The sequence below is a fragment of the Gymnogyps californianus genome, chromosome 1, assembly GCF_018139145.2.
Source record: "Gymnogyps californianus isolate 813 chromosome 1, ASM1813914v2, whole genome shotgun sequence".
Lineage (NCBI taxonomy): Eukaryota > Metazoa > Chordata > Aves > Accipitriformes > Cathartidae > Gymnogyps > Gymnogyps californianus.
In genome coordinates, this window is record NC_059471.1 from 166,554,737 (window position 1) to 166,572,440 (window position 17,704).

Here is a 17,704-nt window from a genome sequence, read left to right on the forward strand (position 1 = left end):
GGAAACATAGTATCATCAGGAAACAGAGTTTTTCACAGCATTTATAATAATTGACAGATAGGAACCATATCCTACTGCAGGGTCAAGAACGCTGTATAAGAGCCACAGAGCAGGTGAGGAGACATTGTCAGCGGCACCCATTGCTCTAGCACAATGTAAAGACATGATTGCAGGTCATGAGCATGTCTGTGTAACTCGTCCCTCCCTCTCTGCAGCTAAGACATCTGAAGTGGAGAGTTTGTGTTAGCCCTGTTTCAGCCACTGAAGGAGAAAACACCAAGACCGAAAAGACGCAGCATCATTACATCTGCTGAAACTAGCACAGGGTTAGTTAATGGCTAATAGTGGGCAAAAAGTTCAGAGAAACCAAGGACGTCAGGACAGGGATCTAACATAAACTGCTAGTCAAACTATCCAGCCACTCCCCTTGGGTGAATACTGCTGGTCTGAACGATTATGTGGTTTTCTGATGTAGATTCCTGGTCTTCAAGTACAACTGATGACATTCTTTTTATAGCAGAGAGGGAGATTAAGAAAGGAGTGATTTAAGAACATGATGGTAAGCTTCAATTATTTCTAAGCAGCGCTATTGCAGAATATTAACTTGAAACAGAGACTGAGGAGATCTGAGGCCTGAGTGTCAGAAGTCAAAGATGTGAATGAAATACGCTCAACTTGTGATTAAATATGAATACCTCCATCAGGCAACAACAGGGGGTCTTCTGCCAACACAATTTCTGACCTAAAGAAAGGCTTATGTTGTCTGAAAATGTCTCATTTTTTTTCAGCTATATGAATCGCAAAACCAAAAGATTGACAGAGTATTGACAAAAGTCATTGACAAATGGCCTCTAGTCAGAGATCCTAAGGGGTCACGAGAAAGTTGAAGTGTTAGTCCACAGTACTGAAATAAACATCACAAGACTGAAGTGATCAGAAAATACAGTTTTGCTTGTTTCCTTAAGAACAATGAGCTCAGTGTCTTCTCAAGTGATTTTACTGATTTCTTGAGACAAAGCAGTTCTTGGTGCAGGACTCCACCTACTTACAATGCTATAAATACGCAGAAAAACATAGCAAAATATGTCAGTCCTCAGAAAAAGAGCTGCATCATCCTTCCATGCCCCCTTGTACATGTAGCCTTTAGGAGTCCCAAACATAATAATTAAATATGAATATCTCCAAGTCTAAAATCTTCTCTCAGTCCCATGGCTTTTCTTCACACCTTTCCCAGCAATTATCTTTCTGTACTGATTTACAGCCATGTCCTCTGATTGCATTTCTAGAGTTGTAGAGGGGACAGACTGCATCCTCATCGAGTTTGCAGACCACACCAGGTGGAGGGGGCTGTTTGATACACTTGAGGGCTGGGCTGCTGTTCTGACAGGCTGGAGGGATGGACTGACAGGAACCTTATGAACCTCAACAAGGACAAGTGCAAAGTCCTACACCTGGGAAGGACAAACCACTGGCAACGATACAAGCTGGGGACTGACAGGTTGGGAGGAGCTCTGTGCAGAAGGACCTGAAGGTACTAGCAGTCAGAAAGCTGAACATGAGCCAGTGGGGTGCTCTAGCAGCAGAGAAAGCATCCTGAGCTGTATTAACAGGAGCACATCTTGTAGACTGACGAAAGTGTTTATCTCCCTCTACTAGCATTCGTTAGATCACACCTAGATAGTACATGTTTTGGGCTCCTCAAAACAAAAGACATCGATAAACTTGAGCAAGTTCAGCAAAATGTCACCATGGCAGTCAGGCTGGAGGACCTGCGCTGTGAGTGGAAGCTGAAGGAATGGGGCTTGTTCAGCCTGGAGAAGAGACAGCTTCAGGGGACCTAAGAGCAGCCTTTCCATACCTACAAGGACGTGATTGAGGAGGTGGAGACAGGATCTTCATAGCAGTGGATGGTGGGAAGCCAGGAGACAAGGGATATCAGTTGAAACAAGAGAGGTTCAGACTGGATGTAAGGAAAGCCATTTTCCCCATGACAACAGCCAAAAAGCAGGACAGGAGCCCAGAAAGGCTGTGCAGTCATCATCCTTGAAGGTTTTCAAGATCTGACTGAATGAACCCTTGAGCAACCTGGTCTGATCTCATAGCTGACCCTTGTTTGATCAGGAGGTTGGACTAGAGAGCTTCTGAAGGTCCCTTCCAACCTGCACTATCCTCTGTTCGTATGAAATAATTTCTAAAATCTTTCCTCTCCCCTCCACTCCTTGGGTGACTTGAAGAAGGTTTCAGGAGGGTGAGAAGAGAGGTATGGCACAGGAAGAAACTAATGTTTTATTTCAGTAAATTACATTAAAATCTTATGATCAGGAAAAGGGAGTTGGAAGTGGCAGAAACCACAGGAAAAGAAAGCATGGGGCAAAGTATTTTGGAACAGTCTGTAAACAGTTACTCGTGAGCAAGGACTGATAGACAGCCCTGATTAGTGTACAATTGTAATGGGACTTCATGTTCTACAAGATCAAAATAGTAAAAAGTGCTCCATTATGCCAATTATCTATCAAAGGGTGAAAGCACAATAGATGAAGTCGCTAAAATACTTCTGTGTTCATTAGCCTCATTATGTTGCAAATGTGTTATAGGGCACTGTATGCTAATGCTGTACCTGACAAACAGAAAATGTTAATGGAAATGATAGAAAGACAAATTACAAGGAAGCCAATCCATGCTCAGCCATTACAAATCCAAGTACATGTTCAGCCTACAAATGCTTATCAGTGGGTCTGTGGTCAACTTCCAAACCCCTTTCATTTGACCCAAGTTATGAGGGGACTGAGGTGACGCAGCATCTTTCTTGTGACGTGATAGATCAATAATACTCTACTTGGAGCCAAGACTGAACAATTTTGATTTTTAACTTAGGGAAACAGATAGCTCTTCATTTGACCTTGAAGATTATTGGAAGGCAAATAAATGATCAAGCATTGTTAAGCATTCTTTGGTGAAAACCTCTTTGTAATCAGGATTTGTAAACTGAAAGACCCAAATAACTTGGATTGACCTAAACTGCAGCTTTTTAACAAGGAAATTTAATAATGTCACCTATGCACAGGGATGTGGGTCCCTGCTTTCTATCATAAATATGTCTTAAGGTTTTGCATTTAATTATTTTTTATTTTTTTTTTAATATAACATTTTATTGACGTAATTACTTTTGGTTCTGGTCAGGAGAAAGCCTTTAACTCATCAGGTACCAGTGGATTCAGACATATTTTAAGAATTTCACCATTCCCCTGTGTGGCTGAGTCAGGATTTCAATATTCATCCATGTGTCTGGGGAGAACAGAAGGTATGTATAGATCTTTACCAGCTTGGAATGCATTCCCTCCATAGTGGTACTAGTTAACAAGCTATAGGGAGGAAGGACTATTCCCCAACTCTTTCTCAAATCCTTCCAGGCAACTCCTTCCAAAGCTCTGAAGAGTCCTTCAACACTTACTTCCATTCAGAAGATCTACGGGTTCTAATTATAACCAGTTCTTCACCACTGACATGGATGATGAGGAGGAGAAAATGAGATCTCAGTGTGTTTCTTCTCTTTTGTATTCACCTGCAGCGAGTGTCAGAGAGATAACTGGCTTCTGTTGATTGCATATGGCACCACTGTCTCAGGATACTAGGAAAAAGTTATATGAACAGCTGATTTGTGTAACTGATTTGTTCTAAATTTGGTGCTCATTTCTAGATTAAAGCCTCAGAACACAGATCTGCATGTACAAACTCTCTGGAGTTATTACATTTATGTCAAGAATCAAGCCTGTGTAATGCTGGTGCTCAGGAAAAATTACACAGTAGCTGGAGAGGAATAAAAACACAACAGGATAGAAGTGCATAATAACAGGAAAAAATGAAGATGTAAAAAGGAATTCATTGTTTTTGAGGTAAGAGGAATGGGGCTCTGTGGCTAAATCCAGCTGGCCTGGAGGAAGAGAAAAATAGGGTAAATAAAAGTATGTAGGAAAGAAGCATTGACAATTAAGTTTTAATATGATTTGGGCAAGAAAGTAGCAATGTTTAATAAGAATCTAATTAAACTTGAGTGTATCAACTGGCAGGGGCAAAGATATGTAAGGGGGGAGTTCTTAAATAACTAGCACATATATTTGCTGTTCTCAACAACGTGTTTTCTCCAAGGAGAATTTAAAAATATGACACTGTAATTCCAACAGTCCTCCCATTTCCTGGGCCAGATTTTCTTCCCTTTTTTGAATCTCTGCATGCTTTAATAGCTTCAAAAATGTTGCAGAGGGATAGTCAAATTGTTCAGTAGTTACACTTGCAGACAGTAGTTAGGAGAGCTTCACAAGCTCGGAGGAAGAAAAACAAATTTCTGAATAAAGAAAGAAAAAATAGCAACAGAGATCAAAGTGTGCTGTGGGGCAAGCTGTTCTTTATGATTGCATCAGGTGCAGCAAGTGACGTAGCTTTGCTGTGCAATGAGGTTAAGATAGGCTACTGTGCACAGTCCCAGAAGGCCTTGGCATATGAGTGTCACCTAAGCAGCACACACTGCCTTGCCATAGCTTACAGGGATTGGAAGAAGGTAGTCTTGTAACAAACTTGAGGACGATGGGGGTCAGAGAGGCTTATCAAATTCTCTTGTGATTTTTCTAAAGAAATAATGTCACCAAAGTGACTACTCCAGCCTTTAGACTACTGCAGCTTCTGTGGGTAGGCTGAACTACAGGATGCTTTGGGACAGAAAATTTCTCCTTCTGTCCTTTGCCTAGTGTTCAGCTGGGAAATTGCTCGTTAGTGAGTACTAACACTGGCTTAAGCTCCCAAACTTCTCATAATTCATATCCTCTGTCCAGAATGTCCGAATGTGATTTTTGAGCCTTGGGCAGCTCATGAGCTACTGAAGTGAAGTTGCTCTGCTGCTGCTATGTCATGTGGTGAGTTATGGGGTAGCACTGGCAATGAGTCTGTGCGGTGATCTGAACCCTCAGCCACTGCACCAATGTGGTGGGACAGACAATCCTGGGCCACAGAAGGACTCAGCTGCCCATCTAACCCAGCCTCAACTGGGAGAAGGAGGCGGTGGGACCTTGTGGATCTACTGTAACCACCTGTCTGTGGACCAGTGCTGGATGTCCCTTCTCTTCAGCTGTCATGGGGGTTGCTCTTTGCAATATGGAAATTTTGGCATGCTGCTTGTAGGCTCTGAAAGATTATGCACATTGAATAATGTATATAATAGATGTTGCATTTGATTAAGAAAATCTCATATGATATTGCCAAATTAAATTTTAATTGCATTTATTTTGAAATTAAAAACAATTGAAAATGTTGGATGATTAGGATGCACTTAGTAGAGTAGACTTTTGCATATTACCCAAACAGAATATGCCAGCACTTGGACATGTAGCCAGTTAGCTGCACAACTCGCAGTTATGGGATCAGAGCAGGTCACAGAAATATTTCAGAGTTTATAAATCTATATTCCAACCACTGCCCTAGTAGCACTCTCTCTATGTTCACAGTCATAGGACCATATATGCCTAACCTACACTTTTTGAGCCAATATGATGCCAGTGTGGTTTCACATACTCTCAGCATTGGTGTCTGTTGGAGCCAAGGGCTGCAGTGGCTTTGACTGTGCTCCCTGTTCTGTTCAGGGTTGCATAAAACTGGGAAGAATCAGGATCAGATATTCAGCTGCTCTTGATGCATTTTCCCTACCTCACATTCATGATGTTAAGAATATAATCCACATGGTGGCCAGGTGGCATGAATTTTAAACTTTCCAGGTGTCCTTTTAACTGTTTCTAAGACAAATAGCTTGTCACTGTTTCCCATGAAAACTGCTCAAAGAAGGGATACAAAGAAACCATTTTAGTTGAAACAGGAAAGGAAGATAGCTATGAATTTTAGAGTTCACTTTTAGGGGTGAAAATAGTGTGATAAAAGCATTTAGAATGTAATTCGTGAAGTGAACCCAAGCTGAAGCACAGTCTTTGGGAAACAAGACAAAACATTGCTCTAGCTTATTCCTCAGGACAGATTGCTAAATGTTTTTAGTGTGACTGTAACAGATCCTTTGTCATTAGCAGACACACGTGCAGAGTACAAACACCTCGACCTGGGAGATAATTAACAGAAAAAGAAAACAACATGACCAAAAGCTGGTCCCTCTCTGCTGTAATGTAGTATCACTTCCCTGAGGCATAGGATGCAGTAATATTAACAAGTATTAAGCTAGGGCTTAATCTCAAGCCTCAGGCTCTGCCAGCTTCTGCATTGCTCTATAAATCATCCTTTCTTCTTAGCAGAGCTTGGTTGGGTATTAAGGATGTGTTTATACCTAAGCTTCAAAGTCAGCACTCGCTGATACAATTAACTCATCTACATCTCTCAAAGCTGAAGCTAGTTGTTTATTTTTAGGTAGAACTATTTTTCATCTGAAAGCGCTGATTTATCAAAACTGAACTGTTTTGTGGGAAGATGTTTTAGCGAAAATTGAATAGAGTTGTCTGCTGAGGAGGCATGTGTGAGAACCTGCCAGTTTGACTAAGCAAGGGGCAACAGCAAGTTGAGAGCATGCAGCCCTGGAGCCAGGCGTGTGGCTCCTTGCAAGCTCAGCTCTCTGTTCTCAGTTTTTAAGTATCTCATCTCAGGGCTGCCAGGACCCAGCAATGGGGAAATCCTCAGTGTTCAGCCCTGAGCTGCCCAGCCACCCCAAACGTTGGTGTAGCAAGGCTTGGGGAACATGAAGGAACTTTGTGGAAAGGTAAAAACACAAAGAGATCTGGACTTTTGAAAACCGTGATTTCGGAATTTCTTTGCTGTGACAACTTGAGTTTTTAGTCTGAAAGAGAAGAGGCTTTTCTGCATTCTCTCAGCAGAAAAAACTCCTGTCTCTAGACAATATCTGCAAATGTATGTATACAGCATTAGCTTCCCATTTCCTAAGCTGTCTCCACAGGGCTTCTTAAACTCTACCTGTTTCAAACATGGAAATACAGGTTCTGAGACACACAGCAGCAGCCACTAAGGGAAAATGCTAAGACAGCAGCATGGTATGAACCAGCCAAGTAGAAAACCCACATTGCAGTTACACTGCTCTATGAAAGGAGTCTAAGAATGCATGTGTTAGTAGATGCCATTCTCAGGAATTTTGGGGTACATACACATCCCTGTCTCACTCTCTCCAAGTCTGGGTTGCTGCATTTAAGACTTGCAGTTTCACCTCGTTGTATTTGCCTTTGGACAAAGCACAAACAGAGCATCTGCTCTGTTCCCCTGAACAGTGACTCTAAAGATCTAGGGTCAGAAGCTGTGAAATAACTACTCTCAATTCCCTGAACAAGCTTGCTATTGAACTGACTCTTTTGTTCTTACCCAGGGAGAGTACTCATCTCTCTAATTTGCTTGGCAGCCAAACCACAACCTCCTACTATTCAACATACTCTGAAACTTTAAAGAATTTGTTTGAATAGTGTTTTATAGTGAGGAGTTGCATAAAAGAAGAGAGACACTGACAAAGGCAACCTAAGTACTTGTCTACATAATTACACTAGTATAATTATACTGCTAAGATAATACTTGTATAACTCACCCAGGATGAGTGTCTTTTTTTTTTCCACTGCAGCTCTGTATCTCTTTTAAAGCAACATGATGATGTAAGCCTTGGCTAGACTACAGTATTGTGTTTGCTATGTGTGCTGGTTTTGGCTGGGATAGAGTTAATTTTCTTCACAGTAGCTGGTATGGGGCTATGTTTCGGATTTGTGCTGAAAACAGTGTTGATAATACAGGGATGTTTTCGTTATTGCTGAGCAGTGCTTACACAGAGTCAAGGCCTTTTCTGCTGCTCACACCACCCCACCATTGAGTAGGCTGGGGGTGTGCAAGAAGTTGGGAGGGGACACAGCTGGGACAGCTGGCCCCAACTGACCAAAGGGGTATTCCATACCAAATGACATCATGCTCAGCATATAAAAGCTGGGGGAAGAAGAAGGAAGGGGGGGAAGTTCAGAGTGATGGTGTTTGTCTTCCCAAGTAACCGTTATGTGTGATGGAGCCCTGCTTTCCTGGAGATGGCTGAGCACCTGCCTGCTGATGGGAAGTGGTGAATGAATTCCTTGTTTTGCTTTGCTTGCGTGCGTGGCTTTTGCTTTACCTATTAAACTGCCTTTATCTCAAGCCATGAGTTTTCTCACTTTTACCCTTCAAATTCTCTCCCCCATGCCACTGTGGGGGAGCGAGTGAGAGGCTGTGTGGTGCTTAGTTGCTGGCTGGGGTTAAACCACGACACTAGGACTTGAAACTTTCAGTATTTAGGTACTCTGATCAGTAAAGAATGAAAATTTGATTGATACAGGACGGATCAGTGCCTCCTCTCAGACTTCTCCTCCTGTCTTTACAAGCACCTTCTACAGTATTCAGCCCAGTCTGCTATCTTGGTGCCTATATTCAAGATGCTTCAGGACCTGGCCCCAGTTTATCTAAAACATCCTATAAAGTGCCAGGAGGAAGACTGCAGTGGGTAACCTCAGGAGAGGAGCAACAAATATCAAAAGCCTCACTTTCCTGAGGCTGCTGACCATTAGTTTACTCTAACCTCATATTGGTTTCCCAGTCATCATACAATAATACTAAAAAGCCTGCCATGATTATCAGCCATTCCTTGAAGTATGCCAGTAAATAACATATGAATTTTCATTCTTGATTGGACAAAATATGCTGGTTTGTACAGTGGCAAATTGGGGAAGAAGGTGAGAAAATTGCATGTGAAGAAGTGTAGTTCCTAGTACATGCTCCTGGCTTCTGATAATCTGAAGTTTATGAATGGCTAAAGACAGAGTTTGTATCGTATTGGTGTTTAAAATGAGCAGTATTCCTATCTTTTTATGAACCTAGAAGCCTGTTTGGAAAAGGGGAAGAGTACATCGGGGTTCTTCATTTTTGGTCTAGATTTTGCTGCTTTAATAGGAATCAAAATTTCCGTAGTCCATGTCAGGCCATGAGGTTCTTCTCTCAACCAGGATTTTGGAAAGCACTTATTCAGGAAATATCTTATCATCCTTAAAGGTTAATTATATATGGAATTTAATACTGGCATAGCAGGAGCTAGAATGAACCCCTTTAAAGTTCAAAGGTGAATTTTAGATTTTATAACTTCCTTTTCTATCTTTCTAGTAATTAAATGATTCATTTTCATATTGCCCATGATACTCTTACATCTGTGTAAGTGTTGTTACTGCTGGGCTTTTACAGCTGAAATATTGTCAGTCATATTCAAATTTGTGCTTAAATTTGGGATCATGAAACCAGATGTTTCTGCATTTTCCTCAATAGTGAATGATATTTGACTCCCAAATTATAAAACGGTTGGGCATATTTTACTATTTTATTATCATCTATGTTCCCTTTTCTATCCTTGAATGCAAATACGTTTTTTAAAGAAAGCCAACGCTGTGAATGTTGTGTAACGACACATGAATTTTGCACTAGAGCTAAATTTAATGTGGTGGCCTTTCCATAGTTGTGGGAGAATCATCTAAAAAGGTTAGGCAGAACTACCTTTTTTTTTTGTTTGAATACATAAAATTGATCAGTTCACAGTCAGCGGACATCATCCATTTTGGGCTTGGACCCACTGGACCAACCCAAAAGTAGCTGACATACTTTCCTCCACCTACTTGTATCTGCCTGCGGGGACAGAAAAGTCTGGTTGCTGAGTACAGAAGCCAAGCAGTGTTAACTTAAAACTGGAATCTAAAACAGATGGTGGCCTACGTTGACACTGACCTTCAGTACGCTCTCATTACTTTTCTTGTCACCCTTATGCGGTGGTTGTGATATGACCCAATGTACAGAACGGTTGCAGTCCTTTGTTTCGTGCTGTCCCCCTGCTCATCATATGTTGTCTGTGGTTTTATACGGAAATTTTCGTCTCTCTGGCTAGGGCCAGCGCTGTCAGTCAGTGAGGAGGAACGGGAAGGGAGATGGCATGTGTGGTGCTTACCAGCCTCATTGGTGAACTCTGGGTATGAATGGAAATCAGAGCTAATTAATAACACGATTAACATTTGCCAAAATGTTAGTACTGCAAATACACTATTTGCTCTCTGTCTGTTTATTATTTTTAGTATAAAGTCTTTCTTTTAACTGATTAGATGTTCAAAGCCATGCAGCGCTGTTTCAGTGAGCTACAGCACCTGAGGCACCCTGTGGAGTGTGCAGTCCTGGCAACCGGGCCTGCAACCCACCAGCTAAAGGCTGCCCGTGTTTTCAGCATACGAAAAACCAAATTGGACCACAGTGGGGGGGAAAAAAATCATCACAAATATTAAACTGAAGAGTTAATCTAGCTCTAAGACAATTTCGAGAGCTCCTCGCCTCTGCGTGAAAGCCCCTTTCAGGCTGGCGTTTTGGCGCGGCGTTGCAGGGCTTGTGTCGGGGTAGGGAGGACATCTTGTGGTCAGTGTGGAAAACTCGCCCTCTCCCAGCGGGCTGGGAGCCCTCAGCTTCCTCCCGGGAGTGAGGCACTCGCTGGGCATATTTGAACCCCCCAAAATGTGCTCAGCTGCATTTGACACAGAGGAGCAGCCTCCCGTGACCTGGCACTGGTGTCCGCTTGGTGAAGTGAGGCCGGCAGGGAAGCAAGCTGGGAATCCCTGTTTCCAGCTGAGGTCGGGGAGCTGCGGGGGCCCGGGGCTTCTGAAAAATTGCGTTTCTGCGATCGGTGTTCGTTGACGGGGATTTATTCTCTCCTTGACGTACACCTGGGAGCCGCAGCCATCAGCCTGGACAAAGTTGCTCCGTGTGGGGGGCATTTTGTGTCAGCAGGGAAGCAGGCAGTCCTGCAGCTCGCATCAGGACACGGGGATAAAAACCTGCCTTGAAAATGTAACCGAGGCGGGGAAGCGGGACCAAGCCTCTGAAGCCGGACGCTGTTAGCATTCAATAATCACAGTCTGATTAGTGGGATTATGACTGTGAACCAAGAGCGGCGCCTGCAGCGTGGTCACGCAGGCCTTACCCAGGCTGGCCTTGCAGGGCGCCGAGCCGAACGGGGCCAGGCCGAACAGGCCCATTCCCATGCTGTAGGAGCAACCGGGGGCAGGAGGCAGCTGGGACGCACTGAAAGCAGTGCCGTTTGGTGGCCTAGCCAAGGAGGGCTGAGCAGCCAGTCCCCGGGGCTGCCTGCCTGCAAAGTCTGATCGGAGCTAATGGTGTCACCAGTCTTCTGCATTTGTCCCGCTGCTCTCACACCAACACGCATTGGGCACTTGGCAGCATCAGGAACAGGAAGGAAAAAGCAATAATTTATCAGGGATGGGACTGTTGTGTGTCTGCCTGGGATGTCCTCTGCAGAAAGAGGTTTGCTGGTACTGTTGCTACTCATGGCAGACACGCTGAACATGTGCTGCACGGACATTGCACAGGGACCGGCACAGTACACTCGTACGATGGGAAATCACTAAGATTTCTACTCACATCTTTCCTTTTGGACCACGTGCAATGGTGTGCCACCAATTCTGTCTACCCAGACAAATGGAAATCCCAAACAAGTACAGCAAATCCTCAAAATCCACCAGGTAAACACGTCCAGAGGGAAAAGGAGAATCTGGGAAAACACAAGTGTCTGTCAGTTTTAATCAATCAGGGCTACAGAAGGATGGAGGAAAAGAGCAAAATGAAGGGACAGCAGTGAAAGGCAGACTGGGCTTTTCTGGGAGCAGGTAACAGAAAGCCCTGCTCTGTGCTTTAAAAGGTATTAGCTAAACCTGCACTTAACTGTCTGTATACTTTCTCTCCATTCTTCCTGTGCCCTTTTGGGTCAAGGAGTGTCTGCACTCTGTTTGTGCAAAGTCTACCACAATGAGGCTGGTTTTTATTGATTTTATATCTATTTCTAAAAATAGATTAAGAATGATCAGCTGCCACATTTTGACACTTTAGTATAGAAAGATGAGATCAGCCATGTGAAAGACATGCTGACTGAACTTGGTAAAGTCTGCTTTTTAGAGATCTGACAAAAACAAACATGGAAAAAATGTAGAGTCTTGTGTTTTATCTCAGTTTAATTCTGTATATGGGGTAAGCAGATGCACACTTGACTGTTTTAATCACTGCAATCAAACATTTGTTTTGATATATCAGCTCACTATAATAGAGAGAAATCTGTTGGGATGATGCTGCATTAGGTCATTTGTTGTCCAAAGGTATTTCGTTTAAACTTCTACCCCACAATCCTGTCTTAAGTTCTTTGCTGCAAATCCCAAGATTAGGCAGATATCCACTATACTGTGCACACCTTTTATTTCAGCGAGTACTACCATCTAACCATTTCCTTGCACTCCCCTGTGCGACCACCTGTATTAACATGATGTAAACACCTGACTGTCTAATTTTCATATTCTTATGCAATACCTAATGCAATGAGGTCCTGAGGCTACAGGCACTACCACAGTAGGGCAGAAGTAATTACAGTAACATCATGTCCTGCTTTCGGCTGGGATAGAGTTAATTTTCTTCTTAGTAGCTGGTACAGTGTGTTTTGGATTTAGTGTGAGAATAATGTTGATAACACACTAATCTTTTAGTTGTTGCTAAGTAGCGCTTATCCTAACTGAAGGACTTTTCAGTTTCCCATGCTCTGCCAGCAAGCAGGTGTACAAGAAGCTGGGAGGGAGCATAGCCAGGACAGCTGACCCGAACTAGCTAAAGGGATATTCTATATCATAGGACATCATGCCCAGTATAAAAAGTGGGGGGTGTTGCCTGGGAGGGGCGGATCGGTGCTCAGGCATCGGTCAGCGGGTGGTGAGCAACTGCATTGTGCATCACTTGTCTTTTCTTGGGTTTTCTTTCTCTCTTTTTTTTGTTATCTTCCTTTTCATTACGACTATTATTATTATATTTTTATTATTATTGTTAGTATTATATCTTATTTTACTGTAGTTATTAAACTGTTCTCAACCCATGAGTTTACTTTTTTCCCTGATCCTCCTCCCCATCCCACTGGGAGGGTGGAGGGGTGAGCAGCTGTGTGGTGCTTAGTTGCTGGCTGCAGTTAAACCATGACACACCAGTAATGTCCTTAGTGGCCATGAATTTTGCTGACATTACGTGCCCTTAGCAACAAGTCCAGCTCCTGCTGCATTGTGCAGCTGAGAATTATGGACAGAAATCGGAAGCCAGTCTTCTGATGGAGATTTCTGCTGCCTAAGAGACTACCTTGAAATCTTCGTCCTTGCAGCTTAAAATAACTTGAATATTTCTTTAGAATTCTGTACAGATGTAGCTCAGCTGCTGAAGAAGTAGGAGCTGTTATTAATCTGTCTGGAAAAATATGCACAATAATACCAATGAAAAGAAAATTTCTGCTCAGCATACTTCCATCCAGGATTCAGTTTCAGTAAATAAAACTAGCTTAAGGGAGACAAAGAAGATTTGCCTCTGATACTGGTATGCATACAGGAACATGGGCAATTTTGTTTTATGACTGCATTTTCTTCTATTTCCTCTTTCATTTTTTTTTATAGTATACCCATTTTCTACTGTTAGAACTCCTCGTATGACACCGAAATGCAACATTTTCTTGGTTTGTCTTTGATCTTTGAATATTAAGTTTTGTGTTGGGTTTTTAAAATTGGAATCTTTTTGCTTATTTTGCAGATGGAAAGACTATCCTACTAACAAGCCCTTTGGTCTTATTTCAGCTCTAGTCCTCTATGTTTATCATTCAGTAAACTCCCCAAAACCACGTATGTTTTTCTCCATGATCAGAAACAATTTAAATTCCAGGACTGTTTTTGGTTTCTTCTTCCAGTGTCTGTATTTTAAACCATTTTGTTTCAGTCTGCACAGTTTGCTTCTAGAGTAGGTTGTATATATTTCTCTCCTCAGAGTGAGATGTTGTATATTTCATTATGAGACAAAATAACAGTAATCCGCAGGTGATCTTTTGCCAAGGCAAGAAGGGCAACCATAGGAGCTAGAAAAGCAAATGTGAAACCAGACCAAACTGCAATGAAACAAAAATTCTTCCAGTTGCAGAGAACAGTAACTTCTCTGATAGTCTGTTATTGCCTGACTTACTAACATACAGAGCATATCTATCAATATCCACATATTTAACACATATCTAATCACATTTGGAACAGAAAATAGACTTATTTTGCACAGTCATGGCCCAAATGTATCTTTAGGTATATCTTATATCCTACTAAGTTTGGGAATGGTTTTCTTTGCGTCTTGCACATTTACACTAAAAGGAACGCATGAAATTTGACAGTTCTGTCTCAAGTATCATATAACAGATTCTGTGTATTTTGTCGTATATTTGGCCTATGAATCAAAACTAGACAGCATTCAAATATCAGCAGTGTACAATTGTATGTAGTTTGAGTCTATGTGCTTTCACAGGAGAAACGGTGTTTCATGCTATACTGCTAATCCCCTACAGGTAGGGAAATAACTACACTGATTTAGCTCACCTTTAATCTGCCTTCCGTTACATCTATCCTGTAGCTTTTGCCGCCTCTTACCACCATAATAGCACAACAATCTAAAGCATGAAGTGATATCGGTGCCATGGCAGACGTAGCTGTTGCAGTTGTTTCAGAAGCATTGCCTAGGGCTGTCTGCCTTGCCCATCTGACCTGGGAGCTGCTGTAGCCATTGCGTTAGTGGGCACAGTGTAGCTCGGGATATGATATGTTATGGCTTCCCAGCTGACATGGTTCATAGCCTAATACATCAGTTTGCACAGTTTTAGGTAAATGATAGGAACAGTTTAAGCTGCTATAACCAGAGTCTGAAGTGCAATGGCTGAGAGCCATCACACAGCTGCTTCTGTTGCCTCGCCTGTGGGCAAGAATCTCCCAGAAAGTTATGGGACAGAGATCTGTGAGAATGAAACTCCCCATATATTGTGAATCAGAGCCCTTTGGCATATTTGAACCTGCACAATGATTTTTCAGAAAACCGCTGCTGGTCCCAGAGTACTGCCTGCACGGGTACTGATGGCTGGAGTGGACCACTGACCAGGCTCTTCTCATCCATTGGTGGTGTTAATGATGTGTCATCAGAACTGTCTGAGACTGTTTTGTAACAAGCCACTGCACTTTAATACATTTATTTTATTTCTCTGTATTAAAAAATTGATTTTTGAAATCAAAGCTTGCTGCCTGTTCCCCCGTAATGTAAATGAATCACTTTGATACTCCTTTTTAGATGAATCCAGCAGTTGTGATAATGACATTTTTGAAAGTGGCTGCTGCCTAATGCTGTGTAATTATTTTTAATAATGATTGACCCATAAAATAAAATTCATACCATTCTTAATACACATTCTAACGAGAAGCAGTGATGGTGTGTGTGCAGAGCATGCATATCAAGAAGTTTCTGAGTCCTTGTTTCATGGGGCATATCAAGCCTCTGGCTGGTGCAAAAGTAGGTATTCTCCTTTGGCTGCACTGGAATTTCAGTTGCTATCAGCTGCAGAGAATTCAGTCTATGATCCAAACAGGAGTCAGACTCCAAAGCATGCTATAGAAAATTAAAAGTAGAACGGCATTATGTGTGGATACTTTACTCTCTATCCTAGACAGTGAATGAAAGGAAGTCACGAGGAACAGAGATAGTGTTGGAAATCCCCTGCTTATACCAGGGATGTTCTCTGTGATAAAGTAAAATGCAGTACTGGATAGTTTTTCACTTGTAGGATCTTAGGCCAGTGTAACACAGTCCAAAAAGACTAAATTGTGGCACATTTTGTAAATGAAAGGCAACACATGCATAAGTTTTTATTTATAAATTGTCTTCATAAAATGAATACTCTACCCACTTGGTCAAACACACTTGGCTCAAGTACTTATGTACAGGACATGCCTGAAGGTAGCTATTATTAAAGACAATACAAGGAGGTTAGGATGAGTCAGAAGAGGAAAAAGGCTTCTCTTTATTCTTGAGTAAGCGTAGTTCAAATGTAATAAGTACCTAAGTAAGCAATATCTTTTTTTGCTGTGGGGTGGAGGAAGAGAACATGCCTTTCAGCACTGTGAAATATTCACGTCATCTGCTATGACATGGTATCTATGCAGGCATTTTATTAAGCAGCATCACTTGGCCACTGGGACAGTAACCTAGGCTGATTCCTGCCTATTACTGTAATATTATTCAACTTGCATCTTTTCACAAAGTCCAAGAATATCTTTTCTCTGTTGTTGCTCTTTGATGGAAGCTCCATTCTCCTAGAATACAAAGATCTGCTGAATACAGGCGTCTTTTTAATTTATGCATCTGCTGGTTTATACCCTTTTAAAAGGCATTGTACATTAATTTGGTATCTACAGGTCTTAACAACAGTTGTATTTTTAAAAGCAACCCATTCTGCTCATGAGTACAATAAAGTGTGCTTTCAAGAGCTGATAGGTGCATTGAGGTACAAAGACTTCTCTGGACTATGACATTCTCTTGCATTAGTGTGTGAGCTGCTTTCAGAAGGCTACCAGTTAAAAGCGATCAGTTCAGCTGTGACCTACTGAGCATGCATGGGACCCAGCCCTTTGTTTGCAGGCAGATGCTAATACCTGAAAGACCAAAGAACTTGAGGGACATTACAAGCAGAAGAAAGAAGGTGGGGTTTGTGATTTTTTTCTTTTTTTGCTGTTAGAGGTAAAAGAAAGGAAACTAACACAGTGATAGGAAGTGTTGCATCTGTAACATTACTGCTATTTCTCCTCTGCATGCTTCTGGGGGGCCTTCCTTAATGAGGGACCCTAATCCTGGAGAGCTCCACTCCAGCCTTGGTCCTGCTTTGCTGGGACACCTGCTGACCAGCAGAGTCTCTACAGGTAAAAACAGTGCCTGCAACTGTAATTGGTGGCTTTGTACCAACTGGGGAACCAGCCTGAGTGGAGAAACTCAGGATCTAAGGTCAACAAAGTGAAGTTTAGTAGAAGTAAATGCAGAAGATGATAGTAAGGCGAAATCAAGCACAAAATGGCCAATGCCTGGCAAGATAGCAGAGCTGCAGAAAAGGGTCTGGGGCTTATACTGGATCATAAACTGAAAAAAAATCAGTCAGTGAGACACCGTTGCATAGAAAATCAATCTCCCTCTGGGATGTATTAGCAAGAGTGTCACTGAACTGAGCAGAATTTATTCTTTGCAGTGCTGGTGTGACATCATTTGGAGAGGTCAAAGCACCACGCATTAAAAGGAAGACATTCCCAAAAAGAGCAATGAGAATAGTCAGAGGCGTTTAAAAAACATTATCTGTGAGAAATGAAAGAGGAAAGGATTTGTTGCTTTCAGAAAAGAGATAACTGTGATTGGGGAGAGGTAATGTTGATAACCTTTCAACCCTGTAAAATTTAACAGATTGTTATAAAGAGAACGGTGATCAATCGTTCTCTCTGCTCGTCAGCACAGACCAAGGAAAATAGCAGCTGAAGTTTCAGCAAACACTACTTTGGCTAAATGTTAGGGAAAAAATCCAGCTATAAAGGTGTTTATGTTCTGGAACAGGCTATCGAGGGATGTTATGTCTTCTACCAAAATTTTTCAGAGTAGGCTATATAAATGCGTACCTCTTCATAACACGAGGCTGTACTGAATGTCATCAGATCCTTTCCAAGCCTACAGTAGGAATGCTAGTAAGAACTGCAGGGTTACCTCTGCGACAAAAGCCTCTTCAAACTGTGAAGCTGCATCAGTGCATGGTGTTACCAGG